This window comes from Carassius gibelio, chromosome B22 (assembly GCF_023724105.1).
Source record: "Carassius gibelio isolate Cgi1373 ecotype wild population from Czech Republic chromosome B22, carGib1.2-hapl.c, whole genome shotgun sequence".
Lineage (NCBI taxonomy): Eukaryota > Metazoa > Chordata > Actinopteri > Cypriniformes > Cyprinidae > Carassius > Carassius gibelio.
In genome coordinates, this window is record NC_068417.1 from 52672030 (window position 1) to 52682792 (window position 10763).

The window sequence follows — 10763 nt, forward strand, 5'->3', positions numbered from 1 at the left end:
CTCTGTTTTGGCCTTTTGGCGCGCTCAGACGGTGAACCCGCCCTCGGGCTGCGCGGCGGTTATGGGAGCGTCAGGAACCGGTCGCCTGTCCAGGATACAGTCAGGTGTCTCTCCTTAAAAAAATAAACCCCTCACGTTACTGCACTGACATTAACGGATGAGTTTAACAAGTAAGCCTCCAGCTCACAGAGAACGCGCTCAGAAAAGCTATTGGAGAACGTTCTTCATGATGTTACATTAATAGAACGTTCGCACAAAAATGTTATTTATACGCTACATTGTTCACAGAACATTTTGATCAGAAACCTTGTAGTTTGGACATACGTGTAAGGTTTTTTATTTATTTATATATATATATTTTTAAGCTAAACTTGTCTAGAAAACGTTCAAAGTTACGTTTCTATAATGTCTGCAAAATGATAAAATGAAAGTTCCCTTAAAATTATCTCTTAACGTTCACATAACCACGAAAACATGCTTTTAAACCATTTTAAAAATTCTTAGAACATTCAAAAATAATCTTTTCTGAACTGTATGAACCTAGAATTCTTAAATTATTTTTAATAATTATTTAGTAATTATATTTAAGTTATTAAAATATATTTTTAACAAGCTGAGATGTACCTTTTCTTTTTCTGTAGCGTTTTTATTTCAGAGCCTGTTCCTTAGCTCCCTAAAAGAGAATAAGCATATATGTTTAACAAAACAATGATGTATTTTGTCTAAAATATGTTGTCAAATGATTTCCTGTAAAATGAAAATGAATCATGTATTGGATCACAATAATGACCAACCACCAACGACATAAATTTTTATGACCCCATATCCTCCACATATATTCCTGTGCAATTCTATATTTAGTTCCTGTGCAATTTGTCCCAGGAATTGAGAATAAAAAAAAAAAATCTTCTTTTTTTTTCACAGAAATACATACGATTATATAAATATTATTTTCTATCATATAATAGTTTTTAAAATGATCATTCTCTGTCTTATAATTGGCTCTCTTGTACAGGGATGTAGGTTGTTGTAAGGTAACCATCTCACGTCTGTTTGTATCAGAGCGAATAGTGTGTGTACATTACAACAGGTTTCTTCATTAGCATGCAAGCAGTCGCCTCACAGAGGCGGATTTACTGAAGATAAAGAACATCACCACAAAAGCTATGTCTGATGTCTGCATTTTAAACACAAATTTGAACATTTTTTAAATTGTTCTGATGAAAATGTGAGTAGTTGTGATATTTAAATTCCCTTTAACCATGTCATGACTGTTTATCCCACGCGCTGTTCTTTTAACACAGTATACGTCACAATGCCTGCGTCCTCCTTTATCCTCAGCTCTCGCTCACCTGTACACATCATAAACCCAGGTTAGTCATTTCCCACCTGCCCATTTGCTTTTACCTGTTCTAAAATGAAACCTGTGTTGTAAACCTGCCTCTCATAATCCCACGAAACATATGCAATTTCCTGCCAGATGAAAGGAGACTTTAAAAACACTTTATTGGCAAATAAGTCCCCCTCCACCCAGCCACTAGAATCTCCTTCAAACAGCTCGTGTGGAGAGAGAATGAAAACAGGCCAGTATTTGCTCTCTGGCACTGTATCTCTGATAAATGTCACCTGTATGCTCTCATTCATCCACAATAGAGACTGGGATATGTGTGGTCGGGTGAAATGAATGCGAAAAGCACACACACACACACACACACATGAGCTGGTGTAAATGTTGACTGAGAGCGATTGGAGGCATGTATTGTCAAACGTGTGCACTTCGGGAAAACTCTTCACCTTTGCCTGTTTGTCTTTGGTCATTTATAAATATATATATATATAAATATATATATATATTTCTGCCAGGATCAGGGAAAAGAGAGAAACCTATACAGCTATGACCACCCAAACACGGAAGTAACCAGGACACACCTGCAGTCATAAACTGTGGCAAAGGGCCAAACCTTTGGATCATACGCAGATAGAGAAACAATACCTGAAGCACAATTCCTGGTAAATGAGCAACAGTACAAAAGGAAGGAGTAATAAACACAGCAGTGGAAGAAAGAATGATGGGGATATGTGTAATAAAGTTTACTCCCCATCTGACATGGTTTACTATAGTAAAACACACTGTCTGGATGGTAATCAAAGCTTTTACGTGACCTAAATACTGTTTTAGATACACTAGCCATAGAAACCTTCTCATAGTTCATAATATAACTTTTATTAATGGTTTATTTGATATGATAATAATCATATAATATAACTGAACTGTTCATTTTCTGAGTCAGCATCGTTTTACTCATCTTTTGATACATGTGGTGAAAGTAACAAGGCGGTGGTTTTGTTCTGAAGCTCTCTGTGAAATAACCTGCACGTCAGGTTGGTGTATCGGCCACCTGCATCATCTCTGACCAGGATGCGGTTTGTAATCCTGAGGCTCGGAGCCATTGTCATAGTCACATAGCGTGGAAAAGACACAGCCTGTACACACCCGCCTCTGACAGACCTCACCTGTTTCCAGTACAGATGTATCCCGGCCTACAGAACAGTTCTCACGGTCAAACATCAGCATCACTCCAACCACAGATATACTGAATGATCTGCTGCTTCAAACAAATCACAAGCCTTTTTTAGGCTTTGATGAACCATTAGCTCTGGATGCTTAGTATACTGAACTGAATTATAATGAAATGAACTAATTGAAAAGCTGAAGACAGCTATTATAAGTCACTCACTATACCAGAGATTCATAAACTTTTTTTGCCAGCCAAACCCCTTTGACCTAACATTTTCTGAGATATTAATTTAATATAATAATAATAATTAATAAACACTTTCACATGCTCATTGTTCTCTGGTGCTGATTAATGGTCACACGACTTGCAGGTAAACCAATAAAATAGTTCAGTGTTTATTATTTTTTTATTATTTATTAGTGTCAATTATTTATTTACTTAAATGATGAATTTGTATGATTTAATTAATCATAGCTTTTTATCGTCTAACAAATAATTGCTTTATTGAATTTGAATTTAATTACATAAAAGTAAAAACTGATACATTCGCAGATAAACTCATTATTATTATGAAACTTAAAAAGTTTATAAAGACTTGTAGCTTAAAAACCCAATGTTTTGATCTCTGTTAACATTAGTTAGTAAAAATACAACTGTTCATTGTCAAAAAAGGGAACTGAATTGAACATTGTTTATAACTTAAATTTTCTAATTCGTTAAAATAAAAAACTTGCTATTGTGTTCTGTGCTAGACTGACTAGACTACTCTCGCTCTCTTGTTGGTTTGATTGTTTCTATTGTTGTCTTCGTTTCTAAGTCTCTTTGGATAAAAGCATCTGCTAAATGATTACATTTAAACATTAATGTCAAATAATCTATGATAACTGATTTAAATTTTGTTTCTCTTAACCAAAATTATATATTTAATTGAACTGATTTGAATCTAATTATACTGAATTATACGGAAATCAGTTTGACTCACAGATTTATTGTGAATTGCAGGTCGCTTAAGAGTTGAGTTCAATCCTGAATGACCTGACTGTGTTTTCTAACCGAATATTGGCGAGGTGGTCAGCGTAGGCCTGCCGATCTCAGATGAGTGGGTGAAAGAAACAGAGAGCTAGAAAGCAAGAGAGGGAACGAGGATCTAAACAGATGATTCACCCGGGTGAAGGCTCGGAGGTCAAGGTGGGTCACTGTGGAGGAGGGGAGCAGGGCTGTGGGGGATTGAAGGTGCAGAGTGGCATAAGTAACTCATTAGCCCACCTGGTCGAACAAGGACAGTGTGCGGGAAGAGGTGGAACCTGCTTATTGATCCAGTCTTCAGTGTGTGACCCACTCACACTCCATGACACAGTGTGATAAACCAGGATTGAGCAACAGAACCATGCAGACTTCAATAACCTGCAGAGTGCAATTAAAATGAAGGTGGAATCTATGTTAAATTCTCATAATACACACATTTAAAGTCAGATTTCAAAGGTCAGAGAGACCTACCACAGCCATCACATGCATTATCAAACTGATCAACAGCTCCAGTTGTGCTAAATACATGACGCCAGCATGCTAACATACTCACGGTCCTCTCCTGATCACATCCCACTGACTGCTAATTCATTTTGTTTGTTTGTTTTAAGGATCATGGGCATGATTCCACTCTTATCATAAAATAGAATTAAGAATGTTGAAAATTTCCAAAACATATGTTTCTGATTTTATTATTATTATTTTTTTATGAAAGTGTGTTTTAAGAAATATCATATCTATATATAGACTAACAGGGCCAAAAGTGCCCTGAAGCACCCTTTAATTAATGTTTCATGTTCTTCATATTTGTGTTATGCAGTAACTATTTCATGCTGATGACTCTAGTCGTGGCTCAGTGGGTTGCAGGCACTAAGCTTTGCATCTGGCCTAATGTTTTTCACTTTAGCCCTCTTATCTACCCGATTGCTTTAAAGTGATGTATAATTTTTTTCAGCGTTAAAATACTTCTCCAATCTCCAATCCAGCAGCTCTATAGTGTAAAAGGCACGTAGAAGTGGTCCGGATACGTTATATGCTGATGAATCTAGGCTGGTCTCTTAGTAACGACAGGTCATTGATATCTGTGCAACACCTCCTCCAGTCCTCCCTCTGTTTTGTGGTTGTTCTCTCTAGTCATGTCTAGTCTTATCAGCTGCTGTCCTTGGCCCCCACACCTGTAACAGAGGGCCACAACTCAGCACATGCTACTCATTAACCAGCATTTCCTCCTGCACAACAGACACAGCTGAGTTTGGCCATCGGTCCGGTCCTTGGCTGTACAGTGGTTACAAGGTTTTGGGTCAGAGAGCAGCGGCCAAAACCAACACAATCTCATGAAAATGCGTAATATATTATGTTTTAGTGAACTGGTGGTTATTTTGTATGTATTTGCTCCACCGACTGTTATGTTCAGAGGTGGGGCTTCATGCAAAAACAAAACAAACAAACAAAAAAACAAATATTCTATATATATATACACAAACCCGATTCCAAAAAAGTTGGGACACTGTACAAATTGTGAGTGAAAAGGAATGGAATAATTTACAAATCTCATAAACTTATATTTAATTCACAAAGAACATAGATAATATATTTAATGTTGAAAGTGGGGCATTTTGAAATGTCATGCCAAATATTGGCTCATTTTGGATTTCATGAGAGCTACACATTCCAAAAAAGTTGGGACAGGTAGCAATAAGAGTCCGGAAAAGTTAAATGTACATATAAGGAACAGCTGGAGGACCAATTTGCAACTAATTAGGTCAATTGGGAACATGATTGGGAATAAAAAGAGCCTTTCAGAAGTCAAGATCGGCAGAGTATCACCAATTCCTCCAATGCTGCGGCGAAAAATAGTGGAGCAATATCAGAAAGGAGTTTCTAAGAGAAAATTATCATCATCTACAATGCATAATATCATCCAAAGATTCAGAGAATCTGGAACAATCTCTGTGCGTAAGGGTCAAGGCCAGAAAACCATTCTGGATGCCCGTGATCTTCAGGACCTTAGAAGGCACTGCATCACATACAGGAATTCTACTGCAATGGAAATCACAACATGGGCTCAGGAATACTTTCATAAAACACTGTCGGTGATCACAATCCACCGTGTCATTCGCCGTGGCCGGCTAAAACTATTTACGTCAAAAAAGAAGCCATATCTAAACATGATCCAGAAAGATCGCAGGCGTTTTCTCTGGGCCAAGGCTCATTTAAAATGGACTGTGGCAAAGTGGAAAACTGTTCTGTGGTCAGACTAATCAAAATTTGAAGTTCTTTTTGGAAAACTGGTATGCCATGTCATCCGGACTAAAGAGTACAAGGACAACCCAAGTTGTTATCAGCGCTCAGTTCAGAAGCCTGCATCTCTGATAGTATGGAGTTGCATGAGTGCGTGTGGCATATAGGCAGATTACACATCTGGAAATACACCATCAATGCTGAAAGGTATATCCAAGTTCTAGAACAACATATGCTCACATCCAGACGTCGTCTCTTTTAGGGAAGACCTTGCATTTTCCATCATGACAATGCAAGACAAAATACTGCATCAATTACAACATCATGGCTGCGTAGAAGAAGGATCCGGGTACTGAAATTGGTACCCTGCAGTCCAGATCTTTCACCCATAGAAAACATTTGGTGCATCATAAAGAGGAAGATGTGACAAAGAAGACCTAAGACAGTTGACAACTAGAAGCCTGTATTAGACAAGAATGGAACAACATTCCTGTTCCTAAAATTGAGCAACTTTTTCTCCTCAGTCCCCAGACGTTTGCAGACTGTTATAAAAAGAAGAGGAGATGCCACACAGTGGTAAACATGGCCCAACTTTATTGAGATGTGTTGATGCCATGGAATTTAAAATCAACTTATTTTTCTCTTAAAATTATACGTTTTCTCAGTTTAAACATTTGATATGTCATCTATGTTATATTCTTTAAAAAATATTGAAATTTGAAACTTCCACATCATTGCATTCTGTTTTTATTCACAATTTGTACAGTGTCCCAACTTTTTTGGAATTGTGTTAGTAAAAAAAGTAAATTTTACGCATCATATGACTCTAGTTTTAAAATAGTTGTTTTCTTTTAGATATTGTTTATGATTGAAAAAATCCCGCAATTCAGAATTGGACTAAATTTGGTACAAAAATAAAAAAGGCACTTAATTAGTTCGCACTACCTAACGCATTAACTAAACCTTATTGAAAAGTGTTTCATTTAGTTAATTTCACTCACAAACTCACCCCTGTGTCTAATGTTATGTGCTTTGTTTGGCTTCTATATGGTTTGCACCATTATTTGCCACAGACACTTTTTAAGAGATCTCAACTGGGATAAATACATGGGAATTTCTTCTGAATTTATTAATTTTTTTCCTCAATAAACTTCTAATTTGCTGCTTAATAGTTAGTAAGGTAGTTGTTAGTTATGGGGTTGCATTTATAATCATAAGCATGCTAGGTAATAGTGAGAACTGATCCTAAAATAATAAGTGTCACCCTAAATACATAAACCCAATAGACCCATTAAAAAAATCCCAATTTTCCACAGAATTTGTGTTTTATAGTTTTCATGCCGCATGTTAACTAATTAACTAATGTTATCAAGAAGCGAGAGTCTGGTGACGCAAGCTTCCTTATTTCTGTCTGCTTTCTTTAGTTCCTGAAGGAATGTTAGCATTGCAGTGTTAGAACGGATTGCTTTTGTTAGCTGGAGCTCAGATGTGGTCATTATGGAAAGATCCTTCATTTTACCTGGCGGGGGATTCGTGCTTGACCAATCATTAATAAAGATGGTATGTGACTGTGTTATCAGTTGGCTTTGGGCCAGGCCTGTGATTGGGGACTGAAAGAGTGTTATCTGTCCACAGTGGACGACACAAGCACCTCTTAACCTCTCCAACATTCACAATAAATGCTCAAGAAAGCACTTACCCCAACCAGGGGTCGCTCAATAAAATTTAGTTTACGAACACTTATTTGCATGCTTTGTTCATTGCACGTCAGAAATAACTCGAAAATGTGTCATTTGCATTAGTTCCAGCTCTGCTGTGGCCTATGTGGTGAGTCACATTTAAATGGACCAAACGATCAATAGATTATCAAGAAGAACATTCAGAGAAGAACAGCCAGTTTTTATGTGTAAAATCCACTCTCTCTTCAAAATTCAACGAGATAGCTGACCCAGAAATTAAAATCGTGTCATTATTTACTCACCCCCCATACCATTTCAAACCTGTGCAGGAATGCAAAAAAGTTATTTTGTGGAGCTTCATTGTAAATCTGTATTTGACTTTCAATATGAAAATACTGTATTCTCAAGAAGCAAAGAATGTCAGCTTTGGAACGACGAGAGAGAGAGTAAACGATGAAGGGATTTTCACTTTTTGATGAACTATCCCTTTAAGTGATGACCTATTAACTTATGTTGTTTGATTTGAAACTTCAAAGCCTGTGCAATAAGCTTAGTCACGTATGAGTAAACGCAGATCAATGATAAGTGATTTGGTGGTTTTTAGATCCTTTGAGTCATAACCACATACTGATCCTCAACCAAACTCTCTGTGTTAGCTCAGCGCTTCTCTCTTTGGTTTCACCATACTGTCAAACATAGACGCAGTACATCACGACTGGTTCAGCTGATGGCCTTCATTCGTCTAGCACTGGGAGAAGAGGAGAAGAACTGGGATTGTACAGGCTGTGAAAGAGCCGGGCTTCTGTCTCAAACTGACAAAACTTGGTGGGCCACACTTCCTCTGCTCCTCTTGGATAACATCATTAACATCATCCATCTGGATCTTTAGATTCTGTCCCAGGGATCCTGTGTGTTAATGTATAAATAAATGAATAAATCGTAAATAATAAAACACAAGATCTCCCACCACAGTGTCATTTCCGTCATATCTCAGTAAAAACAACAACAACAACAAAAAGAACAATTCATTCTGAAATGACAATGATGGAATTTACATTTTTGCAATATAAGGAGTCCTTAAAGGGGGGGTGAAATGCTCGTTTTCACTCAATATCCTGTTAATCTTGAGTACCTATAGAGTAGTACTGCATCCTTCATAACTCCAAAAAGTCTTTAGTTTTATTATATTCATAAGAGAAAGATAGTCTGTACCGATTTTTCCCGGAAAAACACGACCGGCTGGAGGCGTGACGTGTGGGCGGAGCTAAAGAATCACGAGCGCCAGTAGGCTTTTGCGTTGAGAGCGTGTGGAAGCTGTGACATTACCGTAAGGGAAAAACCATCATCCAAAACAAACCATGGCTAACAGTCAGATTCAGCCGTTTATTTATGATCCAGAATCAGATCCAGAGGCTGAAACTGAACGAGAGCAGCAGCAGCAACGACTCGCTGCGAGCGGGTCTCCGGCATGGGAGGGGACGCACTAACAAGGAGGCAGAGATATTTTAAGCAGTTTTACTCACCGCCCGCGGTTCCAACACACGATCGTGACCCTTTTTCGTTGGGATTGCATCATCCTTGAGAAATAAACAATAAACAAATCCAGCCTCAAACTGGGCCTTGTGAACAGGCATCTTCGAAATGCAGGGAACACACACAAACACTTGCACAACTCCGTTGATGCTCTGTAAAAATAAACTCCATCCACTGGTCCCTTAATGCTGTTTCTCTTTTGGTAATCTGTGCAGGGTTGTCTTGCCCTGGCAACCAAAAACACACTTCTTTTGTGACTTTTCGCGACGCTCTCGCTCTGATCAGTGAAGTCTGTTGTGCTCTCAGTGCTCTGCTATACGGGAGGGCGCGCTCTTCCGGCAGAAGTGCCTCAGGACCCATATAAGGAAATTCCGCTCCATCTAACGTCACACAGAGCCATACTCGAAAAAAACTTTCAGAAACTTGTGACAAACCGGAAGGAGTATTTTGGGAACAAAAATACTCCTTCAAACGTACAACTTAATTTTTGAAACTTTGTCCATGTTTAGCATGGGAATCCAACTCTTTAACAGCGTAAAAACCTCAGTATGCATGAAATAGCATTTCAACCCCCTCCCTCCCCCTTTAAGGCTAATTTCATAGCATTTTAATTTTCCTAAATATCTATAATAAAATGATATTTAAAAAAACTTTTTACCTACTGTAATTTCTCATGATAGAAATTATGCACAATAAAAATTTTCTGTTTTTAAGCAATATTTATACTGTGAGTTTTACATTGTTTTTCTAGTAATTTATCCTTTGAAAAAACTTTAGAAAATGTTTGGCATGGTAAAAATAATGCTAAAACTCAGGAACAGTCATGAAAATATTAAATATTGTATATAAAATAAATAATTTTATTTTAAAGTCCAATTCTCGCCATTAAAAAACAGTAAACCCCTAATGTGCTGCTTATTATTAGATAATTTTTAAGTTTATGCACTGGGCAGGATTAGGGAGGTAGAATATGGTCATGCAGAATATGTGTTTTATACGTACTAATAAACATCCAATATGTTAATAATAGGCATGCTAAATTAATAATGAGAATTGGTTCCTACACTGAAGTGTTACGTTTATTTTTAGTATCAGTAAACTATAAAAACCCTGATGTGACCTTCACATACCAACAAGAAAAAGTTGAAATCTGTTGGTTTTGCCGTTTTGGTCAGCGTGTCCTTCAGCTGTCCCATCACAAAGGTGTCTGTGCTTGTGAGAGTGCATGTGTGTTTGCATTTACGTGTGCTGGATTACACGGGCCCTTTCAAGAGCAGTAATGAGAAGTGAGCTTACACTTACCCGACATCCCGCCGTTGGTCAGGGCAGGGCTGACTCTCACAGAGGCCTCTAGCTGATCCCATTAAAAGCAATCAGCCTACTGTTTGCACAGTGGTAAAAGCTTTAAAGCTGCCCTCCTCTCTCGCTCGGGCTCCCCGACCAGGTGCGGGCCCTTCACATCTCTAAAGCACTCACATACTGCACACACTATACACACAAGATGCCCGATACACGAATGCATGTGCATTTACATTCACTGAGACTTCATCAAAATCCCACCACAGTTAGAAAAGACTACATATATGAAAGAAAAACTTTAAAATGCACTAATATTTTTTTATACTCCACTGAGATCAAATGGAGAAGTTTCATGCCTCTAAGAGTTTTCTCCTTTCAAATCACATTTGAAATCTCATGAATGTTCTCAGGAACATTTCACAATAAAATTCCATCAGATAACTACATTACATAAACTAACGATTTT

The 10763-nt window shown here is 37.7% G+C and overlaps 1 long non-coding RNA gene across 1 annotated transcript; it reads right to left on the reverse strand.

The window, feature by feature from the left end:
* Positions 1-2199: 2199 nt before the first annotated feature.
* On the reverse strand, positions 2200-3614 carry LOC127987476 (uncharacterized). Its single transcript, XR_008161223.1, has 2 exons — positions 3502-3614; positions 2200-2606 (listed from the first exon to the last, which is right to left on the reverse strand). It is a non-coding gene; the product is annotated as an uncharacterized LOC127987476 (long non-coding RNA).
* Positions 3615-10763: the final 7149 nt, after the last annotated feature.